The 26,789-nt window shown below is 48.1% G+C and overlaps 1 protein-coding gene across 23 annotated transcripts in view; it reads left to right on the top strand.

Moving 5' to 3' along the window:
* The first annotated feature begins 1,629 nt into the window (after window positions 1–1,629).
* Window positions 1,630–26,789, top strand: part of Trerf1 (transcriptional regulating factor 1) — a 187,594-nt gene continuing 162,434 nt past the window's right edge. For 7 of the 23 annotated variants that reach the window (XM_087184558.1, XM_087184555.1, XM_087184548.1 and 4 more), the window contains exons 1-2: window positions 2,061–2,231; window positions 2,647–2,730. The gene's annotated coding sequence lies outside the window, so the exon portion shown is untranslated. Of the gene's footprint in view, window positions 2,029–2,060; window positions 2,232–2,312; window positions 2,383–2,646; window positions 2,731–26,789 lie in introns of those variants that run through there. The other 16 variants (XM_087184560.1, XM_087184562.1, XM_087184549.1 and 13 more) reach the window with 8 other exon arrangements.

The raw sequence follows: 26,789 nt of genomic DNA, 5'->3' as shown, positions 1-26,789 counted from the left end.
AAAAGCCGGTACCCCTCAAAACACACAAACCCCTCCTCGGCCGCCGAGGGCTGCAGCCTCCTCCGCCCATGACCTCATGCTCTAAGCTCCCGTATCGCCTTCCCCCGCCCTGTCCACACCCCGAAGCCGAGTGGGGGCGGGGTGGAGTAGGGGACAGCGGCGATCTGGAGCGCCGGAGCAGTTTACTCATCCTGCGCGAGATTTGGGGGTAAGGGGCACAACGATCCTACACTCTGAAAACAGGATGGTGTAACTTTTCCTCGTGCAAAAAAAAAAAAAGAAAAAAAAGAAAACCCCCGAAACCCCGCTGCTTTTCTTGGGATCGACGCCTAGAGACTAGCTCAACTCTTGGGCTCCCTTTGGGAGACGTAGGGGTCGCGGGCTGGGCTCCAGGCCCTCGCCCTGGGAGGGACCTGGGCGCTGTCCGGCTCCCCGCGCCACTGGGGTTCGAACCCCGGCTGGCCTGCCTCGCAGCGCGCAGCCCTGCCCCCCGGCTCGCAGCTGCTCTCCGTTTGGGTGCAGCGGTTTCCCCCGCAGAGCAGGAGGAGGAGACAGCGCGAGGGAGCGACTCCGGCTCGGGTTTCCGCACCAATGCCGAGCAGCCCCGGGCGGCCCCCGGCTGCCGTCCCTCCTCCCCGCACCACGTCCCACAGTCATGGCGCGCTGGCGGGCGGGCGGGCGGCGAGGAGGGGCGGGCGCGCGGCCGCACCCGCGCCCCCTCCCCGGGTCCTCTCCCCGCTGCCAGCCCGGGCCCTCTCCTAGGCAACCTCCCTCCCCGGCCCGAGCGCCTCGGAGGCGCAGCCCCCTCCTCGGAGCTCCGCGGACCCCTCCCCGCCCCCACGGGGCGGAGGGATGGAGCGCACGCCTCGAGAACCCCGGCCCTTCCCGGAGCCCCAGGCCGGCCCAGCCCACCGAGGCCGGGTGTGGTGGGGGCAGAAGCAGCCCGTCCCCGCACAGCCTGCCTGGCCCTTGGCATCTTTGGAAACCCTTCCAAAATAAAGAAATGAAAGGAAGGAAGGAAGGAAGGAAGGAAGGAAGGAAGGAAGGAAGGAAGGAAGGAAGGAAAGAAAAAGAAAGAAAGAAAGAAAGAAAGAAAGAAAGAAAGAAAGAAAGAAAGAAAGAAAGAAAGAAAGAAAAAGATCCCCCCAACCCCCAGTCTTTAGATTGCAACGCGCGGTACAATAACCCGGGCGGCCACGCAGGAAGCAATCCTGCACGGGTCCTGGTGTAAGGCGGCAGCTTCCCGGCCACGCTGCCTTCTCCGGGGCCTCGATTTACCGGCCACGCCGGAGAGTCCGCTGAGCCCAAGACTGACAGGTCCCGCCCGGGGCCGTCACTGGGCCCTCGTCCCATCCTCTTCCAGGGGCTCGCCAGCCTACAAAAGGTGCAACCTCACGCGCACGTAGAGCGCACACATGCACCGCCGGGAGGGCTGCGAACAATGCGCCGGGCGTCCCGCGCCCGCCGGAGCGCGGCGCGCTGGGGGACAAGGGACGGGGGACGGCGGACGGGGGACGCGGGCGGGGGCCTCGCGCAGGACCCGCGGGCTGCAAGCGAAGCTGGACACCTTACTTCCTCCTTCCCCGCCCGCGGCCAGCCCGGCTTTGCGGAGGGATATCTCACCCCTCCTCTGTCCCTCTCCTCCCTTCGCCCGCCTCCCCCCTTTTTTGCTCTTGCTCCCCCCGCCCCACCTCACCCCGCCTTTCTCCTTTTGCAAGAAAATAATTTGACAGTCGATTTGCTGACAGGGGAAGAATTTGCATCCTGGATTAAAAAAAAAAAAGGCCGAGAGGAGCTTGGGAACGGTTGCTAGGGGTGGGTAATGGTGAAGAAGGAGGGGGTACCGAGGATCGGCTGAGGGAGGGGGCGAGGGTGGGGAGCCATGCAAAAGGTAAGGCCAGGTTGCCGCGGCTCGGCCCCGTGTGGGCTGCGGCCGGGGGAGGGGCGAGAGATGCATATGTATTTCGGGCTCCCCAGCACACCCCCTTCCCTCCCAGCGATGGCTGAGGCGGTGCATGCAGACGGGGAGTAAGTTTCCTGAAGGGGCGGGCGGCTGCACGCGCGCAGCCCGGCGCTGCGAATTTGCACCCGGGAGGGAGAGTGGTGGATGCGGAGAGTTTAGAGTTGCTGGCGGAGGGCAGGAGGGGAGCCGGGCGGGGAACGGGGGCTGGCGGGCGCTATAGCTGGGAGTAAGTTTCCAGGATCGGGAGAGCCTGCACGCTAGCTCGCTAGTAAGTTTCTGGAGGGGGAGGGCGTGTGGGGAGCGGCAGAGGGAGGGGTGCATGCATATAGAAGGGGGAGGGGGGAGCAGATTTCCTGCGGGGAGACTGAATGCATATGGAGAGATTTCCTGGAGGGAGGGTGGAGGCGTAGACGGGCCGAGTAAGTTTCTTGCAGGGGTGGTGGCGGAGGTGGTGGGTGGGTGCTTTGCAAACCCTGCGCTTCCCACTGGGAGAGGGGGAGCACGCTGTTGGGGGTGGGGTGGGGTGCGAGGGGCCAGGTTCCCTGCTGGGGAGAGGGGCTTGCATCTGGGGAGTATGTTTCCTGGCGGAGCGATATTTGTTTACTGGCTGAGGGCAGTACTGGGAGTGAGTAGCTCTGCCAGAAGGCGGCTGACATAAATTAATATTGAAATTACTCCATCAGCCCCACCGGCCCCCTGTCGCACCCCCCAAGCGGAGACTGGGCTTCCTGTCTTTTTGCCATGCACTTGTTGCAGAAGCAGCCAAGGTAGGCAAGAAGCTTATTACGTTTCATTTTTAAAAAATTAGTTGGGGGGATGCTCTGGGAGAAGACGGGGTGGGGAGGGAAGCGTGGGGTAATCGGGCAAGACAAGTCTCCCGCCTCCCCTTCACTTTCCGGGTGTGAGCTGGGCCTTCTCCCTGCTTCCCTTCTTCCCGGTTCCCTCTCAGGGCTGCAGAGCATCACAGCCCAGGGAGAGGGGGAGGTGGGCGCTGTAGTTGGCCACCACGCCTGCAAGGGTGCTGTGGAAGACTGGGACGTTATAAAGCCTTCATTCTTCCAGCCAAGAAACCGCAGGACCCTGGGGATGTGCCTTTTGGGGTTTTGACATGATGCATGTGTACATGTGTGTATGCCTGCAGGCTCTGTGGGGGCTGGGCGCTCCCTCGAAGTTAGTGTGGCCCCCCGGGTGGGAGAACATAAAAGGGGGCGAACTTGCCCCTTCACTCCCCAACTTCGCTTTGGGAGACTGGGAAGTTACCGCCGGTGGTCTGAAGAAATAGATTTTGCAAACAAAACAAAACCACTCATTCACCGGGGAGGCGGAGAGCACCTGGCCCGCAGCCTCTGGCCAGCGCTGGGCCGGAGCATGTGCGCCTGCCATCCTTGGGTTCAAAAAACCCTCTGGTTCTTCTGTGTCCCTTCCGCCGGCCCGATGGAGCCAGCTTCGTGGAAACTCTGCCCCAGACGAGTCGCTGCTTGGCAAGAGAGCACATTGAAGCCCTTGCTAACAGCGTGGCCTGGGCTGTCTTGGGAGTGGTTCAGGTTTAGGAACGACCGCTCCTAGCTTGGCTGGAGCAGGCCCTGGAGGCGAGCTTTAAGAGAGGGGTTTTAAGTTGTTCCAGTTGGTGCCAACCTTCTGCATCTTCAGCCTTTCAAGGAAGGGGTTTGTTGAGGGAAAGTGTGGTTTTGCTGCCCACTGGAAGGCTAAGGAGCGTGCCCAGTCAGCATTTAACCAGTTAACCAGCAGCCTCTGCCTCTCCTGGCCTCTGATTTCTTGGCCTTCAGCCTGCTGGTTTTCTGCAGAAGGGTTGTAGGTCTTGGCTGTCAGGGTGCCTTGATGGTGCTGGGAGTTTAACTTTGCCAGGATAATTTTAGCACCAGGAGGTCCAGCCTGGAGATGTTCAGTAGGGTTAGGGAGTAAACACCAGTGGGGTTAACTAGAGTTGGTTAAGCTTTCTCCAGTTCTGTAAGGGGGGAAAATGGGTTAAAAAAAAAAATCTACGCGTTTCTAATGCACAGTGCTTTTCTTTCTTTCTTTCTTTCTTTCTTTCTTTCTTTCTTTCTTTCTTTCTTTCTTTCTTTCTTTCTTTCTTTCATCTTTCTTTCCTTCCTGTCATCAGATTTCCAGATTGAGGGGTGATATTTGGCAGTTTGAGAGTTGATTTAGTGGGAATTAAATATTATTGATACTTATCAAATGTTCCTACCTAGGCGTTAGTTAAACAAATTAGCTATTATTTTTAACCATTGAAAATCGGAGTCTCCTTGGTACATATGCTGGGAGGACAAACAGTATCTTTATGTGTGTTTATCCCAGGGTGGAATTATTTACATGCCTAGCCTCGGAGCTAAGAGCTGTCATTCAGCTTTTCTCCTTACATTTATGAGATTTATTTTATTGTCTTGCTTTGGTCATTAATCAAGTCACAGTGGCTTTTTTTTCCCTCCTTTCTACCGAGAATGTTCTTGTGGTAATAAAGGTTTGAAGGCCCATGAATCATAATTCATTCTTTTAAAATATTGTGATTGTCAGGATTTGATTTATAGGAATTGATCCCTGGCATGACACACCTCTCCGGGGCCCCACCCTTGTAGGCATGTCCGTTTTTGCCAGCGGATTGTGTAGAAGCTGGCTCGATGTGTCAGAGAGTGATTCTCTTAGGCTTTAGAAGCATTGTGAAGATGAATTCGCCAGGTTCCATGGTGAACATGGGTCTTCACAGCTTGGTAAGCAGGCTTCCACATAGCAGGCATGTGTTACCATCACATCGTGTTGATGCGAGCTCGCTGTGAAAACAGTTGTTCTGTGAACTGTGTGGAAAGTACTCAGTTTTGCCTCCTTCACTCACTTGGGCTTGTGGGTTTTTGTTGAGTTAGGAGCTTAAACTGTAAGGAGTGGACAGACTCATTGCTGCTTATATAATAAAATGTGTGGTCACAAAAACAAAGCTTATTTATAATTTTCTTTCCCTCCTCCTTGGATGGGTGGTTTAGTCCTACTAACCAGAAGCACTGGTTTTGGGGAAAGTACAAGGATTCTCCATAAAGTTGATCACTAAAGAAGTGTTAAATTGTCTTATATGCAGGAGTCACTTTAAGTCCACAATGTTTGTAAAGTGACAAAGACTTTTTAAGGTGGTTTGATACTCAAGGCAGGGGAAACTGTCACTAAAAAGATAAGTGGGGAGGGTTCCAATTTCTAGCCATTTCTAGGCTTCAGATTTTTTTTATCTTAAACATGCATGGTTGGACTTGAGTTCCCTTCCCTCGGAAATTGTGCGTCTTGCGGAGCAAGGTCCCAGAGGTCTTGAGTGTCTTCCTGGGCCAACGGCCAAATTGCTTCATTGACTTGGGTGAGTTGATTAACTTCTGTTTTTATCTTTTCTTGGACAAAGAGGATACCTTTGCATTCCAAAAGGGACTCTTAAGCGGCCTGGTAATCTTGAGTGTCAGACACCAGGAATTACTGGTGAAAGTGCCACTGTTTTGGGAAAAAATTCCCAGTTATACCAGCAAGTGAGAGTGTGTGTGTATGTGTGTGTGTGTATAATCCCGGGCACCAGAAATCAGTTCAGTTCATCTTGGAAGTTTTCCTTTCCAGCCAGCTGGCTAACTGGTCTAATGCTTGGTCAAGTGTCAAGTTAAATGAGCTGTTATTTCCAGGCACAGGTAGCTCTGGGGAGGTAAGCCGGGGAGGACCCGAAAACCCAGTGTGGCCTTACCTACTTTCTGCAGAGACTTCATCTGTGGGTAATTGGGGTTTGGCTGAGTGGTTGTGATGGGGTTCAATAGCAATATTGTGTTTCTCACTTTTGGGATACTGTGTATTTTACCATGGGCATTTTGGGGGAAAGCTCTTGATGTTTTTATTGACTTTGGACATTGATATAGGAAGTAAGGGTCCAGACTAGTGACTCAGGCCCCAGGCTGTATAGGCGCGAGTTGATTGTTCTGCTCCAAGAGCAGCTCATTTTATTTCTGACCTTATAAAACCATGTGACGGGAGGGGATTAGAATCTGCTGGGATCTTGTGGATTAATGATAGTTCTGGATTTGTATATTGGAGGAAAACCAGTGAACTAGAGGAGAGGCTAAAACATACTTGATTTCTTTTACAGGCCGGAGACAAGAACAGCTGGGTTGTGGTTATTGCCTTGCTTTTTGACAAAGGTGCTGTGCCATTTTTAATAAATAGGATGGTCTTCATACAACTCTCTTAGTAAATGTTTTCTTCCCGGTTAAAAAAATACTCAGTGAAAAGCCTCAGTGATATTTTCTAGGAATTTTAAATTCTCAGAGTAGCTGCTCATAGCCAGGCATGGTGGTACATGCCAGTAATCCTAGCACTCAGGAGGCTGAGGCAGTAGGATCACCTGGAGTCCGAGGCCAGCTTGGGCTACATAGTGAGTTCAAGGCCAGGCTGAACTACCAAGTGAGACCCTGTCTTAAACAGACAAATAAATAAGAGAGAGTAGCTGCTGATAGTAATTTGGATTTACTTAGGAAGTGGGTAATTTTTGGATTTATTTTTTCTCACAAAGACAATAAGATGGGAGTGGGTTGGGATATATGTGTAGCTATTAGGCAGTTGGTTTAGCAACAATAAAAAAAAAAAGAATTTTTTGAAAGTGGAGGAAGAGATAAAGAACCCGTGTGCCAAAGTGACAGTGACACTTGTGGGGTCATAGAACGAGGTAAGAGAATTTTCATGATATAAGAAGCACTGGTTTAATTACAAAAAGGAAATAAAAGAATCTCTAGTTTATTCATTCATACAATGGCAGCTGCTTTTTGAGCACCTCCTGTTTGCCTGTCACTATGTGAAGGGCTGGGAATCTGGTGATGATGAAACTTAGGCTGTCCTGCCTGACCCCTGAGTCAACTCCACACAGTTCAGAGTCAGACTCGGAGAGGAGGGTGTATTGCAAAGTGTAATTAATACTCTGCCAAAGCCACCAGGAGCCATGGGCCTTTCCTAGGAATGGGGTGGGAGGAGTCGGAGCACATCAGAGAGCAGAGGCTGAGGCAGCACAGCTCTGGCTTTGGGGGAAATGAAGCACTGAATGGGCATGTAGACAATCATACTGTGGACCTCGGAAAGGCCTGGATATCATGTGCAGAGCAGTGGGAAGCCACTGGAAGTGCACAGTGGGAAGCGCCAGGCTCTAACTCACATTTATGGTGCTACTGGGGATTGAACCCAGGACCTTGCACATGTTGGGCAAGTGCTCTACCGCTGAGCTAGATCTCCAGCCCTCTAACTCACATGCAAAGGAGACAGCATCGGTGGAAGAAAGTGGAGGGGGCAGGAGTGTAGTTGAGGGACGCAGGAAAGAGTTGGGGAGAAAGAGTTGGGGAGCAGGTGGAGGAGGAGCAGGAGAGGGAGCATGCAGAGGAGCGGCCCAGGGAGAGGTTGGCTGCTGGAGGTAAAATGGACAGGGCTTGCAGTTGGGTTGGCTGGGGTGCAGGGAAAGGGAATGTAGGATGACTCCCAAGTTTCTGGTGTGAGCAGTTTTGGGTAGAGGGTGTTGCTCTTTGTTGAGAGGGAGGAAGAGTGGGACAAGGAGGGGCACAATCAAGCTATTTTCGTTTGGGCACTAGTAGATTTGAAATGGCCATAGATGCGAAATGGAGCTGTCAAGGCCGTAGCCTCATGTAGCGTCTGGTTCCAAAGGATTGGGCAACCAGGCAGGAGATAAAAATGCGGGCCCTGGCTGGGCGTGGTGGTATATGCTTCTAATTCCAGCACTTTGGGGGGCTGGGGCAGGAGGATCACAAGTACGAGCCCACCCTGGGCAATTTAGGGAGACTGTGTCTCCCAGTAAAAATAAATAAGTTAAAAAGGCTGAGGATGTAGCTCAATATGAAGACCCTGGGTTCAACCTGTAGTACTGGGGAAAAAAAGGCTCTATCAGCATGGAGATAGCACCTAACTCTAGATCGGATGAGGTGCACGTACTGGTTATTTCATGACATTGACAAGGCCAGAAAAGAAGCCACTGGATTTGGCAAAATGAACCATTGATGACTTTGGGAGGAACAGTGGAGTGGAGGATTGGATAGGACCAGAACTGGAGAGGGTTGAGTGGGGAATGTGGGCCAAAGAGCTCTGAAAAGTAGATACAGCCAACTTCTTGGCAAAATTTGACTATGCTGGGGGTGGGGAGGGGCACAGAGTGGGAGCTGGTAAGACCCGTATGTAAAGGAAAGGGTGCTGTGTTTGTTTGTGTGCTGATGGGAAGCTCGGTGGGTTCAGTTGGAAAGGATTTGAAGAGTCCAAAGGGAAGAGCTGGCCTGTGCTGGGGTGAGAGGGTCAGAGGAAGCAGCCCAGAGGGGACATGGATGCAGCTGAGAGAGAGGCAGGCGGGCAGCTCTGGGGAGGGCTCAGGCTGCACCTCCCCAGGGCAGGGTTTGGACTGCAGAGGTTAAAAACTGCATCTGAAATTGTACTGCATTTTCTGAACCCTTTGACTGCATTACTGAGCCACATGGAGGACAGAGAGGGTCTCTTGCTTGGGGAGCAGAGTCTTTAAAGTAATTTGTGTCTCACATTAGATTTATTTGCAAACTAGGATTGGAAAAAGGCTTCTGTGATTTTTCAGCTCTGTTCAAAATTTGGTGGCCACTGTGTCATATGTTTTGAGCAAGAAGCTAAAAGCAGGACAAAAAACTGCCTCTAGTTCAGCTGCTTTTCCCAGAAATACCCTGTGGGTCCTGCTAGCCTCTATAGTCTCAACTGTAGGGGTCTGTGTGAGAGGTGGGCAGTGAGTGAAGAGGGAGTTTGGAGAGCTGCGTTGAGCTATGAGGCCCTGGACAAGTCTCAAGCCCTTTGCCTCTGTAACAAGGGTGATAGCATCTGTCAACTTCCCGCTCAGAGCTGTGTGCGGTGGAGTCAGATGATGTATGGAAAGTGCTATGTAAACTGTAAGAATCGCACCCAGGATGCAGCAGGTGACTTGATCTTCAGCCGATCTCTTTGCAGATCTAAAGTCTGACAATCACTGAAACACAATTCCTTAAGTTCCCAGAGCTTCTCCTAAAACTCTGTTCACCATGTCCCCTCCCACCAGCGTCCCCTCCTACCCACTTTCATATTTGGGCTTTTCAAGTTCTCTGAGATCCCTTTAGCAAAATGAAGAAGGCCAGCACCAGAAATACTGGCTGAGAAATACCAGCCAGGATAGGTTCCATCTCTGATTGCACATTCAAAAGTTGAGAGTGCCCCTTCAAAGGGTCCAACAGGGCTGGGGATTTAGCTCAGTGGTTTCACCTCCTGCTGCGCAAGCTCAAAGACCCAAGTTCGATCCCCGGTACCAAAAAACAACAACAACAACAAGAACAACAAAGGGTCCAACAAACTTGGTCTGTTCTGTAGCGGGGACCTTGACCCAAGAAACTGGCTGTGGTCCTCTGGTCTTAGAAGTCTGAATTTGTACATGGTGTTTGAGGCTATTTTATAAAGCCAGGTCTTCCTAAAATCAGTCTGTACTCCTCCCTGTGTAGTCCATTACTGTGCATGCTGGAAAATTATTTCCAGTTTTAAAAAAACATCCAGTGCTTTTCACTAATTGGATCCTCATCTTCTGCTTAAGAGTGAGGGTTGATTTGTTTATTTGGAAATTATTTTCATAATGAGAAAACATTAACCATATCAAAAGCAGGTAGACTGGTAAATGACCTCCCGTGAGCTCATTGCTTAGATTTTTGCAATTAGATTTTGCCACACCCATGGATGAGACTTCCTGTGTCTGTATAGTAAATAAATGTTGGCTTTGAAACATCAGTGGAATCCATATTAGTTTGATTTCATAGACAAGGGAGAATAATCAGAGAAAAATAAGAGAAAGAGAGGAAATGGTTGACACTATCGAAATAGCTAGTAGTGTTCACCTAGTTTTTTGTTTTTTGTGTTTTTTTTGGTATTGGGAATTGAACTCAGGGACTCACGCTTGCCAGGCAGACACTGCACCGCTGAGCTACATTCCCGGAGCTCACCTAGTATTTTATAGTTCCAAAGGCTTCCGGCGGGTCTTACTTATATCTCCTAATCACTGTAGAAGGTAGACAGATTCTCATTTTATAGCTGAGAAACTGAGGCATAAGAAGTAGAATTGGAAAAAAAAAGTGACTAACCCAGAGTCGTGTGACTAGCTAGGGCCAGAAACCTTATTTTAACGCCAGAATTTGAATGGTCTACCAATTTTGTGCATGCTCAAATAGATAATGCGATGTAGTATTAAATAATGAGAATGTGGTACAGAATATATGCAAAAGATTATGGAAACCAGGAAGGTCATCTGAGTATTTTGGGTTTACCACTCCAGTGACCTTAGTTGGAAATACCCAGATGATTTAAGCATGTTTTGGACGTTACATTTTTTAAAAACTTGAATTGCCTGGCTCTGTCTGCAGCACACGGCTTTCTGGCTGCCCTGTAATTAGGGCCAAGACTTGATGTTAGCAGCCCGCTGGCTACTCAACCTCAGTCCCCGGCTGTCTTCCTTCCCCGGCCTTCTGCTGGGCCCCAGTGGTCACTCCAGGGTGGCCTGGCCTCTGGCCTCTGACTTTGGGTATCAGAGGGCCCAGAATAATTTGCTACCTGGAAAGAATCCCTTCTGGGGGCCCCTAGGGGTCCCTGTTTAAACAGAAGCCCTTCTTACCTTCTTAGTCTTTGGGAAACTGCCCCCCCCCCTTTAACTCCGTTGAAAATTTTTTAAAAATGGAAAAGAAAAGGAGAATTGATGCCCAGGGAAAGGTTTGCCAGGAGTGTTGTTAGAGTTCTCTTATTGTCATCCTCATAGGCAATGCCAAACTCCCTTAACATTTAACACGAGGATCTGAGGAAGGAGGCTGATTCTGAAGTATTGGGGCTGGTTCTTGTTTTTTTTTCGTTTGGGTGAAGATGTTCGAGCCAGGGGCTTTCGGGGGAGCCGTGGTAGGTAAGGGCATTTCAGGGACTTCTTTCTTTTTGAAAAATCTGACTTCTTTACAAGCCAGTGTGGCGGTCAGAGGACCCACCTTGCAGACAGCCCCTTCCTGAGGTCTTTCTCCGTGCCTCTGTGTGCCTGGTCCTGGCTGGGGGTCTGCGTGGACCGGAGGCTGGGACCTAGGTCCCCTGCTGCCTTGGGCTTCTAGGGCTCTGTTGTCACCTTTGTCATGGGGCGTGTCTTCCACCCTTTCTGCACTGGGAGCTTGGGAAGCACAGAACTGGGCCACTTCTCATTTTTATACCCCTAGCATTTAGCATAGAGCCTGGCACTAGTTAGTGGTATAAATGCTTACTTACATAACAATCAGCTGGTTTAAAATTTTTGTTTTGTTTTGTTTTGGGGTTGCCCACGATTCTCTCCCTAGTAGATCTTGTTGAAGGTAGAAATCAGGCCTTGCTGCTCCCAGGCCCAGTCCGTGCAGCCCCCCGAGGAGACCAGACCAGAGAAATATTTCCTTCCCCCTTGCCTGGCCATGGAGGCCCCGCAGTCTATAGCCAGGGTGGTTTAACTGAGCTCACGAATGCAAATGCTGTCCCTTCCCCCATCCCTTTTAATAAGTGACATTTTGTTAAATCAGTTATTCAAGGCCTTATCTATATTTCTGTCTGTGCTGGCTTAGTCAAAATAGGAAAGAGAGGGAATATTAGATTTCTTCACTGCCCTCCTCCTCCTTCCCCTCTGAGCAACTCTGTGCAGGATTTCTGATCGGGGAGGGCTCCCGCGTCCTTGAAGAGTAAATGCCGCTTACAGAAAAAATGTGCAGGGCTTTGACTTGTAGCGAACGCTGTTTTTCAGCAGCTGTGATTTTTTTTTTCCCCCATTTTTCTTTTTCTTTCTGTTTTGATTAGTGGAACTCATTGTGCTGCAGGGTTGGGATTGCGTTGGGGGGGGGCGCGCCCAGGGAGCAGCATTTCCGGGGAGAGCTGGAGTTGGGGAGGAGCCGGGAGGGAAGGGATTTATTGAAAATATATGTCTACTTCTTCGATGATAAAGAGGCAGGCATGTAAAAATGCAACAGGGAAATCATTATTGTGGTAATGTAGGCAGAGCTCCGCTTTCTCATTAACCGAGCCCAGCCCACGTGCAGGAGGGGGCGGCGGGCTGCGCGGAGAGTTGGAGTATTCAATAATAGCAGAAACTCCGGGGACTGTCTCCCGCCCCCCTGCGCACCCCCTCCAGCTGCCTTCGCCTTTCTCTCTCCAATCGGTTTGCAACCTTCTCAAAGCTGCTTGATGGATTTTGTGGTTTCTTCCCTCATCCTCGCCACCCCAAAATGCAGCGAGGACTGTGTAATTTTAAAAGTTGGAATTAAAATAAATTTTCTCTTGGGAACTTGAAGAGAATTTTGGCAGCACATGGTGAGTCAGAGCTTGGATGATAGCCCTCGAAGCTCAGGGAATACGGAGTAGAGGCTGTGCAGGGCCTCAGAGGTGAGAGCCTGTGCCCTGGGGACTTGGAAGGAAGGGTCCAGGTCACTTTAATAGGATGTCACTATTATAGTGAGCTTACTGTGCGCCTGGCCTTGTGCGATATTTTAGTCATTTTCTTCTGTTACCATTGTAAGAGGCAGAAAAGCTGCCCAACTTACACTTGGGGCAACTGAGCCTCAGAGCATCAAAGCGATTTGGTTAAGGACTTACAGGGTTCCTGATCCTTGGGCCATGCTGCCTCTAAAATTTCATTAGTCACTCACCCTGTACAGATCTCTAGATCTTTTTTTTTTTTTTGAGAGAGGATCTTACTATGTAGTTCAAACTGGCCTTGAACTCACTATGTGGCCCAGGCTGACCTCAGAATCAATGATCCACCTGGCTCAGCCTCCCAAATGCTGGGATTATAGGAGTGCGCCGCCACACTTGGCTTTATTTTTGAGACAGGATCTCACTATATCACTAAGTTGCCCAGGCAGGTCTTGAAATTTTGCCATCCTCCTGCCTCAGCCTCCCAGAGTGCTAGGATTACAGGCATGCACCACCATACTCGGTGAGGGGTTCTTTTCTGAAGGCCTGAATCCTATTCATAAGTTCTTTACCCTTGTGACCTAACTCACACCCCAAAAGCCCCCCCATACCACCAGAGCGGGGGTTAGGATTTCAACATAGGAATTTTGGGGATGCATTCAGTCTATACCACTATCTTACTTCATTTTTATTACCTTTAGGTTAATGCTCTAGATCTGCTATCCAATATGGGAGCCACTAGCTATTCATGGCTATTTAATTTCAAATTAGTAAAAAATGAATAAAGTTAAAAATCCAGTTCCCCAGTTATACCAGCCACATGTCCAATGCTTAGTAGTCACATGTAGCTGGTGGTGATCCTATGGGCCAGTGTAGATGGAACACTGGTGTGCATTAGTACGTATTGACCTGCTAGCTAGTGGCTCACAGTCTCTTCTGGATGAGACATTTCTTTCCCCTTTGTCCCTTACCTGTCCAACTCCTGTTTCCCTCACATGCCTTCCTTAAAAGCTGCCATCCATCAGGAGGTTTATTTGGGCTCATGGTTCTGGAGGGTCCCGTCCAGGACTGTTGTCCCCTTGCTTTGGGGCCTGTGGTGAGGCAGCACAGGGTGGCAGGGGACACGCAGGGCAAAGCGGCTCACCTCAGGGTGGGGTGCAACATAAAGAGGCGGAGGGGGCTGGGTCCCCACGTTTCCTTGAAGGCCACAGCCCAGGGACCAGAAGGCCTTCCACTAAATCCTACCACTTCCCACATGCTGAGCTGGGGACTAGACTTGGGTCTACTCCAGGAGCTCGGGAGGTGCTGGAGACAGAGTCAGGAGCACCCACGGTGGGGACCTGGCTGTGGCAGGCACACTCAGGTAGGGGCGCTGCTGTCTGGGAAGTGTGGCCTCTGCCTCTCCCTGGACATTGTGGGGCCCCTTGCAGTTTCTGAGGGACACTGCTGCGTCTTCGTTCTGTCCTACCCTGCCCCTTTCCACTTTATCCTTTGTGAGGGGGTGGCCTCCATCCCTCTCCGCCTCACCCTGTGCCCACTGTCCCTGTCCTTTTGGGGTGTGTCTCATGCCATTTCATCTGCTCTGAAGCCTGTGCTCAGGTCTGAGTGGAGCTGGGCTTTTAGCTTCCTCTTCATCCCCCGCTGGGGGAGGACTCTTTCCGGGCTGGAATTGAAACGTTCAGACGGTGTTTGGAGAGGAGACTGGGAGGTACCAGGTCAGCTGGGCCACCTCTCGGAAGTGGTGAGGAAGAGCCAGGATGCCAGGGCTCTAGGGTGGTGTTGGCACGAGGGATTCTTTCCTTAGGAAGATGAGGATGTGTGCTCTGGTCACCATGTCCCCACTGTGTGCGCTTGGAATGGGAGACATTTCTGATGAGACCAGCTACCTACTAAGTGCAAACGTGTGGTGCGATTTTAGATCTGTTTTTTTAAAATGTATTTTTATTAGCACATGTTTGCAGTACATAGTGATTACATTCGTCGTGGAGAGTTGGTGCCTGAACATAAAACATCTTAACTCTTTTTATAACTTTCCCTCCCACCCTGCCTCCCACCCTCTATTTCTTGGTCCCTTTCCCTTTTGGGAAACATCTATCTCCCTCTTTCCTAGCCTCTCTCTTTTATTTTGCTCTCTAAATTATTTATATTTTGGGTTTCTCACATAAGAGAAACCATGTCATATTGAAGCTTGTGTGTCTGATTTATTTCATTTAACATAATGGTCTCAAGGTTCATCCATTTTCCTACAAATGACTCAGGTTTGTCCTTCTTTATGGCAGAATAGTACTCCATTGTGTGTTAATACCACCTTTTCTTTATCCACTCATCTGTCAGTGGACATATAGGCTTCTAAGATTTAGCTGTTATGAATTGTGCTGCTATAAACATGGGTATGCATGTGTCCCTGTAATATGATGCCTTTAACTCTCTTGGGAAGATCCCTGGGAGGAGAATAGCTGGGTCAAATGGAATTCCTAGTTTTAGTTTTTCTTTTTAGTTCTGTTACCTCATAGTCCCACAGCAACTGCACGAGGAAGGCATTGTTATCCTCATTACATCAGTGGGGAAATGGAGGCACAAAGCAACTGAGAAGCTTGCTCAAGGTCACATGGCTAGATTGGAACCCAAGCCCCCAGACCTGGGTGACTGTAGAAGCAGGTGCTTTGGCCACCTCTGTGTCCTGCCTCCTGGGGGCCGAAGCTAAGTCCTCGGGGCCTCAGGGTCCCTGTCCTTGGCACCTTTGCTCCCCTGCCTGACAAGGTTTGAGAGTAAAATGAGAGAAAAGGTGCAAAGGGGCTTTGAGAACTGTTCAGCTCTGCTTTCTCCTCTTGTGCATAATCATTGCCTAAGGGCCTATGCTGTGGGAGTGTTGTGTATGTGAGCGCACGTGTGTGTGACACAATTCTGTTAACTTTCAGAGTGTGTGTGACTGATTGGTTCATGTGACTTGGGGAAATTGTTTCTTTTTTGTACCAGGGCCTTTGCACTGGGCTACATCTCCAGCCCTTTTTATTTTTTATTTTGAGAGAAGATCTCGATAAGTCTCTAAGTTGCTCTGGCCGGGTTTGAACTTGCAATCCTCCTGTCTCAGCATCCAGGTCACAGGTGCTCGCCAATTTACTTGGGGGGAATCTTTGATAGCCGATCAGGTGGGTGGGCCTTCAACCCCCGCTGAGTGCCCGTGTGACCCTGGGGATGTCGCTTCATCTTCCTAAACTTCCGTGTCCTGAGATGGTAAGGTCTGTTTGGATGCTTCACTGGGGAAAGGAACATCCTGCCAGACTGTCACTGTGTGTTAGTGACAGGGGAGTGAGTCTTGGGCACCACAGTCCCCGAGTTGGGCCCTTGGACTGCCTGCTCTCCCTGGTCGGCAGGTGTAGTTCTGATTTATGAAGCAGTCTCCTGCTTTTAAGGCTGGAGAGGACATGGTTTAAAGCTTCATTAGAGTTAAAACCCTTTCCCTGAAATTACATAAATGGCAAGCGAAAGTAGTTTGTAAAACTTCTTTGGAAGGGTAGAGAGAGACTATGAATTGCACATGATGATTACAGAGAATTTGGAAAATATTGACAAGGATAAGGCAGAAATTAAAAATTGTCTTTAATTCCTCCGTGTTAGCATTTTAACATATTTCCTCTCAGCATTTCCGGTCCCAGATAGTTTGTGATGAGAAGAGTTTACTTTGGAGTCAGACTGTCTAGATTTGAATCCAGAATTGTTTTTTATTTATTTAATTTATTTATTTATTTATTTTTGGTACCGGGGCTCGAACTCCGGTCCTTGTGCTTGCGCAGCAGACGGCAAAACCACTGAGCTAAATCCCTGGCTCAGAATTGTTTTTTAAAAATTAATTTTATTAGTACATTTAAGGTATATAATAAAATGACATTCATCATCAGAAATTTGCAGCTTTACATAATCTCTCTTGTTTCTTATTTTTCCCCCTTCCCCTGCCCTCCCTTCAACCCCTGCATCCCTCCCTATCTACAAAGACTGTTTTTCCATTTTTTTATTTTCTTATATTATTTCCATTCCCTTCTTTCCTTTCCCCCACCCCTCCCACTTCCCCTTCCCCTTTGCCCCTTTTCTTTCCTTTTTTTGGTACCAGGTATTGAGCTCAGGACCTTGCGCTTGCAAGGCAGGCAGCAGAACCACTGAGCTAAATCCCCAGCCTTGCCCCTTTTCTTCCTATTTCACATCTATTATACCTTTTAGCCTTATTTACACTCTCAGTTTCTCACACTAGAGAAACTATTCGGTATTCACACATGTGTGTCCTATTTATTTCACTTAAGAGTATCGCCTCAACGTGCATCCATTTAGCTATAAATGTTTCTGCTTTCTTATTCTTTATGGCTGAGTAATGCTCCATTTTATTAAAAAACCCCACATTTTCTTTATCCTATCTCCAGTTGATGGGCAATAGGGTTGCTTCCAAGTTTTAGCTATCATGAATTGTGCTATGAACATGGGTGCACATATATCACTGTAGTATAATCCTTTTAATTCTTTGGGGAAGATACCCAGCAGGGGAATAGCTGGGTCAAATGGGACTTCCAATCCTATTTCTTTGAGGTATCTCCATACTGCTTTCCACAGTGGTTGCACCAGTCTACACTCCCACTAGCAGTGGAGCAGTGTTCCTCTTTCCCCACAGCCCTGCCAGCATTTGTTATCGGTTGATTTCATGATAGCAGCCATTCTTAGTGGGGTGAGGTGGAATCTCAGTGTTGTTTTCATTTGCATCGCATTGCTCAAATGACCAGTGATGTTGAACATTTTTTCATATGTTTATTTGCTATTTCTACTTCTTTGTGTGAGAAATGTCTGTTCATTCCAGATGCCCATTTTTGGATTGGGTCTTTAAATTTGGGGGGCTCCTGATGTTTTTGAGTTCTTTATATATTCTAGCTAGTAGTCTTTCGTCTGAGGAACAGCTGGCAAATTTTTTTCCCACACTGTGGGTTGTCTCTTAGCTCTGTTGGTGGTTTCTCTTGCTGTGCAGAAGATTTTTAGTAAGAAGAGATCCCACTTGTTGATTGTTTGTGCTAGTTCATGGGCAACTGTGAATTTGTTCATAAAGTCTTTTCCTACACCAGTGTCTTCAAGAGTATTCACCTATGTCTTCAATGTCTTCACCTAACCTCTGTTCCAGCCAGTTCAGCCGCACTTCGTCCTGTTTCTTCATTGACTCCAATCAGTCTGATGTTATTTTTCTCTGCATCATCTAGCAGCTGCTGGATTGATGTCTCGTGGTCCCTTACTATTTTTAAGAAATTTTTCTTTTCTTGGTCACTAATTGCAATCTTATCTTCTACATCTGAAATTCTATCCTCGCATTGGCTCATTCTGCTGTGTAAACTTTCAATGGAGTTTTTAATCTCCTGGAAATCTGTTTGCATCTGTTTTATGGATTCCATTTGTTTCCTATGTTGGAATTCCATCATGTTCCTCAGGTCCTCTATTTTTTTAATCTGTGTCAGCTCAAGATTTATTAATCATGTCTTGCACTATGGGCACAATCTCTGCTGTTATCTGAGAAATTATTTCTGATTTCATTTTTTCCAGGTCCTCTTTTGTTGCCAATTCAGAGAGTCCAGGTGGTTGAGTATCAGATTGTTCCATCTCGTTTCCCTTTGGGGTTGCCTTAGGTGATCTGGAAGTCTGGTTTTGAGACTTGTTTACATGTCTCCTCATTTCAGCAGATGCAGCCTGCTGTGCCTTTGTTGAGGTGACTTTTTGCTCTTGAATTCTCAGCAAGCCACCAAGCAGCCTTCAATCTGCTGCTCACCAGTACACCAATTCCTGGGTTCAGAGTGGTGGCCTTCTGGATCCCTGAGCTGACCTGTTGTCTGGGCGGGCTTTGGCTCTCCATGCGCTTATCAATGGTATTGGGGCGAGCCTCTGGGTATTGCTTGTGTGCCTGTGTAACCCTTTTCCAGGTGGGTCCTTGGCTGTGGCCAGTGGTATGGTGGGCCTCTGGTTGAAGCTTGTGCGCCTGTGCAGTTCTCTTCTGGGCGGGCCTTTGGCTTGGGAGGGTGTGCAGGAACCTCTGGGTCAGGGTGGAGCCCTGGCTGGGATCCTCCTGCAGCTGCGTTGGTCTTGGGCTCACAGCTATTCCCTGGGATCTGTGCACACTTAGGGATGGAATGGCGAGCCTCTGAATCCGGAATCTTTAACTCATTGGAAATAAGAGAGACCTGTGGGGCCGAGTGAGATGAACTGAGATGATGCTTGTAAGGCGTTTGGGGCTGTTCCTAGCAGATACTGAGTTAATACATATTAGTCATGACTTTGGGATTTAAAATAGTGCTGGAGTTATTTAATACCTTACTCATTAAATACACTTTAGTGGGGTTTTTTTGGTAGTACTGGGGAATAAACCCATGACAATCACATTGAGCTACCCTTTTTATTTTTTTTTTGGTACCGGGGATCGAACTCAGACCTTCCGCTTTTGAGGCAGGCAGCAAACCCACTGAGTTAAATCCCCGGCCCTACACTTTTATTTTGAGACAGGGTCTTTCCTGCTATGTCACTAAATGCCCATGCTGGGTTTGAACTTGTGATCCTCCTGCCTCAGCTTCCCATTGTGCTGGGATTATAGGTGTGTACCACCATGCCTAGTTTGTTTAACAAATATTTATAGACCGAGTACTATATACCAGGCACTGGATCCCATAATTTAAGTAGTTTCTATTATTGGAAATATAGCCTTTTTATCATTTTTAATTATTATGAGTAATGTTTTGATGAATATTCCTGTACATAAATCTTTAAGCATAACTCATATTGTTTTCTTAGGATAAATTCCTAGAATTTAGAGTTACTGTGTTAAAAGGAGTGGACATTTTAAAGGTTCTTGATCATATTTCCTTATTGTTCTTCAGAAAATTTTCATTATTTTTCGTTTGTACTACCACACAAGGCGAATAGCCACTGAACTTCACCAGTCTCGATACTATCATTTTTCAAGAAATGAGAATTCTGGAGTCTCATGGGTTGTCCCTTAAACAATGTACATTACTTCTTCAGGGCTCAAGTTTTTCCTGCTGCAGAGAAGAGTCTAATAAATATCGGGTGATTGGTGACTGCAGCTTGTTGATTCATCAAGAGCTTTGGAGTCCTGGTGTGGAGGGACTATGCAAATGACCTGCATATTATCAAAAATTGAGGCTTTATGCTGGGTTAGAATTTCCTAGTGCTCTGGGAAGAAGGCTTTAGGATACCAGGGATCCAGTCTGTATCAGCAGATTCATGAACATCCCAGAACTAAGGTTGCTAGTAACTAGATGAGGAATTATAGGGTCTCCATGCAGTTTTCAAGAAATTTGTTCTTTTGAACTTTGATAGGAAAATGAAGGCTATCATCACTTCTCACAAGTTCAAGAAAATATAATTACTAGCTTTTATATGAAAAAAATGTTGAGCAAAAAGGTGTTGTACTGAATATGCTGGAGTACAGAGAAAATGAGAACCAGTCATACTCCAACAACTAGGGAGAAACTCTGTAATAAAAACATGACACGCTTCCTTCTAGTATGTTTTTAATATATTTATCTTTGCATAGTTGGGTGCCTTGTATTAGGCTTTACATCTTTTTTTCCTTTTTTTTGGTACCAGGGATTGAACTCTGGACCTTGCGCTTGCAAGGCAGGCCCTGAAACCACTGAGCTAAATCCCTGGCTTTACATCTTTTTTTTAAAGCACCTAACTTAAAATAATATTTTAACCATTACCTGGACAGTGCAGGCTTCTTTAGCATGTTGACTCCTTTTACTTTATATTGTTTGAGACCTTATGTATTTTAATTCTCTCTCTAATACATTGTTTTAAACAATCACAAATAACAGATTAATTCATAGATTAATCTTTTCTATGATCTTCATTTCTCTCTGAATAACCATGCTTCTCTTTCAGATTAATGTCCTTTGAAGAACTCCCTTTGCGGGGGGGTGTGCAGGATATTTTCACTAGATATAGAATTCTAGCTTGTGGTGTTTTCTTTTCACTCTTGTTATGATTGAGAGCTAACCTGACCCCAAAGCCTCATGGGTCTGGAAGGTGATTGGATGATGATGGCTGGTAGCTGATTGGCTGTTAGGAGGTGAGGTGGATGTGGACTGGCCCTGGAAGCATTTGTCTCCCTCCCTGGCTCCTCCCTTGACTCTCTACTTCCTGCCCATGAGGGGAACAGTTTTCTTCCTCCAGGGCCCTTCCATCATGCCCCCAACCATACAAGGATTGAAACTTCTGAAACGTGAGCCAAAATAAACCTCTCTTCCTCCAACTTGTGGGTGTTGCAATGAGGAAAGTGACTTAAAAAAATCCTTTCTAGATGTGATTCCATTTTTTCTGGGTTCTTTGTTTCTGTTAAAAAGTCATCTGTTGATGTTAACAGGCTTCTTTGAAAAGTCACATTGTGGGGGCCAGGGATTTAGCTCAGTGGTTCCACCAAATGCCTTGAAAGTGCAAGGTCCTGAGTTCGATCCCTGGTACCAAAAAAACCCCAAAAACCAAAACCAAAAAACGAAAAGTCACATTGGGTCTTTTTTCCTCTTTGGCATGTTAAAATGATTTTACTATGATGTGCATGTGTGTCACTTGTGGAATTCAGAGAGTGTCTGAAAGTTGTGGCTTGACATTTTGAGTTAGTTTTCAAAAATCCTTGGGTAGTTCTCTTCAAATACTGCTTTGCCCCATCATCTTCCTCTTCTATTCTCAGACTCCTCCATACACATCAGACATTTTCATGATGTCTCACAAATCTCTGAAGCTCATTTCTGTGCATTCTGTGCTTCAATAAAATATTGTTTTATTGGCCTGTCTTCCAGGTCACCAATCATTTCTTCTTTTTTTTTGGTACCAGGGATCGAACTCAGGTCCTTGAGCTTGAGCAGCAGGCGGCGAAACCACTGAGCTAAATCCCCAGCCCCCAATCATTTACTCTTGCTTTTCTTTTTTCTTTTTTTTCCAGTGCTGCAGATTGAATGCAGGGCCTTTGGACTGATCTACATCCCCTGTTTTTTTATTTTTTATTTTGAGATAGGGTCTTGCTAAGTCACTTGGTTGATTTACACTAAATTGCTCAAGCTGGGCTTGAACTTTTGATCCTCCTGCCTCAGCCTCCCAGAGTGCAGTGATTATAGGAGTGCATCACAATGCCCAACTGTTGTTATTTCTTTAGAAATACTCATACCATACTCACCCAGTGCCATGCATTGTCTTATATGCAGTGTAATATTGATTTCAGTTCTCCTCAGAGCCCTGGGACGTAGATACAATTAATGGTCCTCTTTCTGAAGGGGAATCTGAGGTCCAACCTGGCAGGGTGCTTGCCCAAGGCTGCCCAGCTGCTCAATGTCAGCACTGAGCTACCCAGTCTGATGCTGGGGCCATTTGGTTTGCTACCACCCTTTACAGCTTTGAGCTACTTATTCTAGTTTATTGTTCCTTTCTTTCTTTCTATCAGTTTTAGCTTATTTCACTGCTCCTGCAATATTTTTTTTTTTTTTGAGACAGGGTCTCACAATGTAGCCCAGGCTGGCATCGGAACTCAAAACAGTTTCCTGCCTCAGCCTCCCAAGGGCTGGGATATAGGTATGTTCCACTGTGCCTTTTTTTGGGCCTTATGTTTTCCCTTGCAGTGTGGTTGCTGGGGGGTGGGAATGAAGATGAAGAGAACCTGGGGAAGGAGATGCATTGACAGGAGCTACTGTTGGGGCTACGGCTGAGATGTGGCTGCTGCCCTTTACCCTGCCTAGTAGCTTGCACAGTATCTTGGGGGCCCCTGTTGTGTATTTAATGACAAGGCGATTTCTTTTCCTCTTTTGGTTTGTTGAGACTCACTGCTGTGTAGCCCAGGCTGGCCTTAAACTCACAGTGATCCTCCTGCCTCAGCCTCCCAAGTGCTAAGATTACAGGTGTGTGCCACCATGTCAGCTTGACAAGGGTGGATTGGCCAGTGCTGGCTGGGCCACTGCCTTCCTCTGCAGTTTAGAGAGTAAAAGTGGTCCCAGTTCTCCGCAGGGATCAGCAGGCAGAGGTGCTCCCCTGCCCGTGCCCTGCCCTGCCCCGCAGCTCCCTGTGCTTTCCCACCTGCGCCCCTTCTCCTCTGGAACCCACTCCATCCTGCTTCTTCTGCCCATCTTTCCCGTCCACCCTCTTCCCTTCCACTTTCCTGTTAACTGCCGATTACATAGCCAGTGTTTTAAGATTATATTCTATTGATTCAATAAACTTTGTTTTCTGCTTTTAGTATAAAAACAAGGTTTTAAAATTTGGCTGTTCCATGGGAAAAATAAATTGTTGAATGACTTTCCCCTTGTCTTTTGATTTTGTTTTTGTTTTGCTTTGTTTTGGTACCGGGGATTGAACTTGGGTCCTTCCCCTTTCGAGGCAGGTGCTGGAACCATTGAGCTAAGTCCCTGGCCCGTTTTTGTTTTTTTTTTAATACTGGAGGTCAAACCCATGCTAGGCAAGCAGTCAGCTACACCTCCAGCCCCTTTTATTTTATTTTATTTTATTTTATTTATTTATTTATTTTTGGTACTGGGGATGGAACTCCTCGGGTCCTTGTGCTTTTGCAGCAGGCGGTGAAACCACTGAGCTAAATCCCTGGCCCTATTTTATTTTATTTTGAGAGGCCCTTGCTGAGTTGGCCAGGCTGGCTTCAAACTTGTGATCTTCCTACCTCAGCCTCCCATGTAGCTGGGATTACAGTGTCTTTGGTTATTGATATTTTCTGTTTCATTTCTGGACATAGCTATGTTGTTGTCCCAGGGCCTTTGCACAACCACTCAGTCTCCTCTACTTGCTTTGGTCTTGGAGAGCCTCGTCCCTCCCCTCCTGCAAGCCCTCACTCAGTTGCATCTCTGTCCCTACAAGGCCACCTCACCCCTCTGCTGACCAGGGTGCCCGGTCTCCTGCCTGAATTTTCCACCTTTTTCTGGCTCACCCTCCAGCCTGCTAATGTTCTAGCATGAGCTCATGATCTCTGCTGTCTGCCTCACTCCTGTGCACCCAGAGTGGGTCAGGCACGCAGTAGGACCCCTAAGACTGGGTGCTGGATGCTTTGTCCTTGGGGGCTCCGTCGGTACCCCAGCTCCAAAGACTTTTATCGCATTCTAGGATCTGGCAAATCTCTGCCTGTAGGAATTTTTTTAATTAAGATTTTTATCATTCTCTCTTCCCCTCCCCCCTTCCAGTTCATTTAAAACTGTTATGAAACAAAACTCATTATGCTTTGAAATCTGACAGAGTGAAGGCCCCAGGAGAGGGAGAGGAGGTGGTGGGCGCTTCCTTCCACCCCCGCCTCAGTGTGGTCATGTGCGGGGCCCTCTTGGGACCGGGGTGGCAAGGGACGTCACTGGGAGAGTGTCACCAGGCAGAAAGGAGCACGGGCCTCCCTGAGTCCGAGGGTCCCCAGCCACTGAGGGAAGAAAGGCAGGAGGCTGTGGAAAAGGAGGAGAGGGAGATGCATTGGCGTGGTTCCTTTGATGGAGTAATGTCACAGGAGAAGTCAGGAGTGTGGCCCTTCTTTGGAAGGACTTTCAGTTTTTACTTCACATAGTAAGGACTTTTGTTCCTTCATTCAGCAGTGTTTACCCAGCTCATGCTGTCCACAGGTGCACTTGGGGGTCAGGGGCCTGGACCCCGAGTCAGATCTTGGCCACTATGTAGCCTGCTGCAGACACTCCTGGGGACCCAAGTGTGACCCAGTGGCTCCAAGCCAGTGAGTTGGCCTCCTCTGTCCTGGTTCCTGGGAAATGGGTGGCGCCATTGGAATGGAGGGAGGAGCAAGTGGCTTGTGCAGAAGTAGCCTGGCCTCTGCCCAGGGCTCTTGTCTAAACATCTCCCTAAGAGGGCCCATCCTGGGTGCTCCAGGGGCAGCCAAACCTGTCCCTGTCCCCATTCCTTTGCCCAGCTGCAGCACCCCAAGGTTCTTCCCAGGCCGCTGAGATTCAAGCCTTGATCTCCTTGGAGTTGAGGGTTTTTCCCCCCGGAGCTGGGTAGTTTCTCCGCCCAGAAGATTGTGGCTGGGTTAGGCAGGGAACACGTTACTGGTGTGCAGAGATGTAGGACTGTGATAGGGCCGTCCGAGGACCTGGGGTTTCACCCGCTACCCACCCTCTGCCCAATCTCCACATCTCATCTGCTAACAAAGTCGCAGTGCCAACTGATTTGAGTTTCACCCCTTTCATTTCCTCTCTTCAGTCTTCCGATACTCAGGCCCTAAAGAGCTCCAGACAGCCCCCCGCCGAATGATCAGCCCCGCAAATGCTCTGATAAATTCAGGAGAGAATCATGCGGCCTACAGTCATCCACTGATGGATTGTCCCGACCAGAAGTTACACAGGGAAGAGATGAAACAAGCTCACCCTGCTTGGTTCTGGGCCAAGGCTTGGCTATGCAGAACACAAGGCTGAGGAGGCCCTGATCCCTCTTCGAGGCCTACTTGGGGATAGCACGATGTCCTGAGAGGTCACCCAGGCTGAACTCTGTATCTGGCCCCTGACGGCCTCCCAGGTCCTGACCAGCTGGCCCCTGCTACACCCAGTGGCTGCAGAGCACTGTAGTGCTAAGTGTGTACTAATGCACCAGGAGTCTGACCTAATAAAGAAAAAATAAGTATGTAAAAGACAATGTATTTCATTTGCTAAGCATTTGCTTTTAAGTCTCCTGAGTAAAATAGTTTTTCTTTTTTCTTTTTTTCTGGTACTGGGAATTGGACTTGGGCCTTTGCACTGAATTCCATCTCTAGCCCTTCTTCTTCTTCTTTTTTTTTTTTTGGTACCAGGGATCAAACTCAGGACCTTGTACTTGTGAGGCAGGCACAGTGCCACTGAGCTAAATCCCCGGCACTAGCCCTTCTTTTTTTGAGACAGGGACTAAGCTAAGTCACTAAGTTATCAGGTTGGGCTTGAACTTGTGACCCTCTTCGCCCTCAGCCTCTCAGCATGCTGGGATTACAAGTGTGCACTACCAACCCCAGTTAGGTATTTTTTCTTACAAAATACCTTTATTTAGTTTTATTTAAAATAAGTAAGCCTAATAATAAATATATGTAGGTGTTAAGTTTATATAATACGTTTATAAACTGAGTTTACTCATTGACTTTACAGTGGTACCTTGGTTTATGAACTTAATTTGTTTCATGATTTTGGGGAAGGTAGCTGTGTTTGTGTTTGTGTGGAGAAGATGGCTGTGGTTGTGTTTGTCACCCAATGTGGAGTTTACGAATGGAAGCAAAATTTTGTTGAGCGCCTTTTTTTTTGGTACCCGGGATTGAGCTCGGGACCTTGCACTTGCGAGGCAGGCGCTGGAGCCACTGAGCTAAATCTCCGGCCCCTGTTGAGCACTTTTGTTTGCAAACTGAATTGCTTGCAAACAGAAGTGTTCGTGAACTGAGGCGTTGTTGTATTATGTCAGAATCATTCACTGTATGCAGTATACAGGGACAAGCATCGATCAGGGTTGGCAAAGTCTCTGGAAAGGGCCTAAGAATAAATATTTTCAGCTTCCTGGGGCTGTGCCTGTTGTGACTACACAGCTGTCCCCCAGAGCATACAAACACCCCTGGATTGCCCAAACGTGGATGCGTAAGGCTGTGTGCAGTCAGGGTTTTTGTTTTTTTTTGCAAAACCAGGTGGTGGGCAGGATCAGCAGGCGGCTGTGGTTGCTGCATCTGGTGGGATCCTTTGAGCGTCTGTGACAGACACAGCTATGAACACAGAGACATGGTTGGCTGTGACCTTCACAGAGTTCTATCCTGGGTGCAAGTGCTTCTTGGCTACTGTCAGCTGCATTGCTTTGAAAGCACATGTGTTCTAAATTGCTGACCAGTACTCTGGGTGGGGGGCATGGCCGTTCTAAGTAACTTTATAGAAGAAAGTTCTAGTGCATACACAATTCTGCTACTATTTTTTTGTTTGTTTGTTTGTTTGGTACTGGGGATCGAACTCCGGTCCTTGCGCTTGTGCAGCAGGCAGTGAAACCACTGAGCTAAATCCCCAGCCCCAATTCTGCTACTGTTATCCATGGTGTCTGGAGTACTGTATGTACTTGCATTTGGCAGGGAGATACTATTTTGAGTTTCTTTTTTCCAGGCCACCCAAGTGGCTGTGCATATTTCTACGCATTGGTCTGGACTATATAATTTTAATGGCTACATAGTGTTTGCTGCTGAGTCCCAGGGAGTCATGGGTGGCAGGTGTGGGCCTTTGCTAGCTAGAGGTCGCTTCCATTTGCAGCAAGAAGCCTTTCTGAGTTGGAGGCTACCTCTAGGGGCCTTGGGATCATCTGGGTGAGTCAGGCCTGGGCGAAGCCCCCTTGTCAGCCTGCTGGGTGACACAGGGTGAGTGCAAACATGAGG

Source organism: Heterocephalus glaber, unplaced genomic scaffold (genome assembly GCF_053883595.1).
Source record: "Heterocephalus glaber isolate CG9 unplaced genomic scaffold, H.glaber_assembly_v1.0 deba00001497, whole genome shotgun sequence".
Taxonomy (NCBI): Eukaryota; Metazoa; Chordata; class Mammalia; order Rodentia; family Bathyergidae; genus Heterocephalus; species Heterocephalus glaber.
This window is presented reverse-complemented; position numbering and strand designations above follow the sequence as displayed.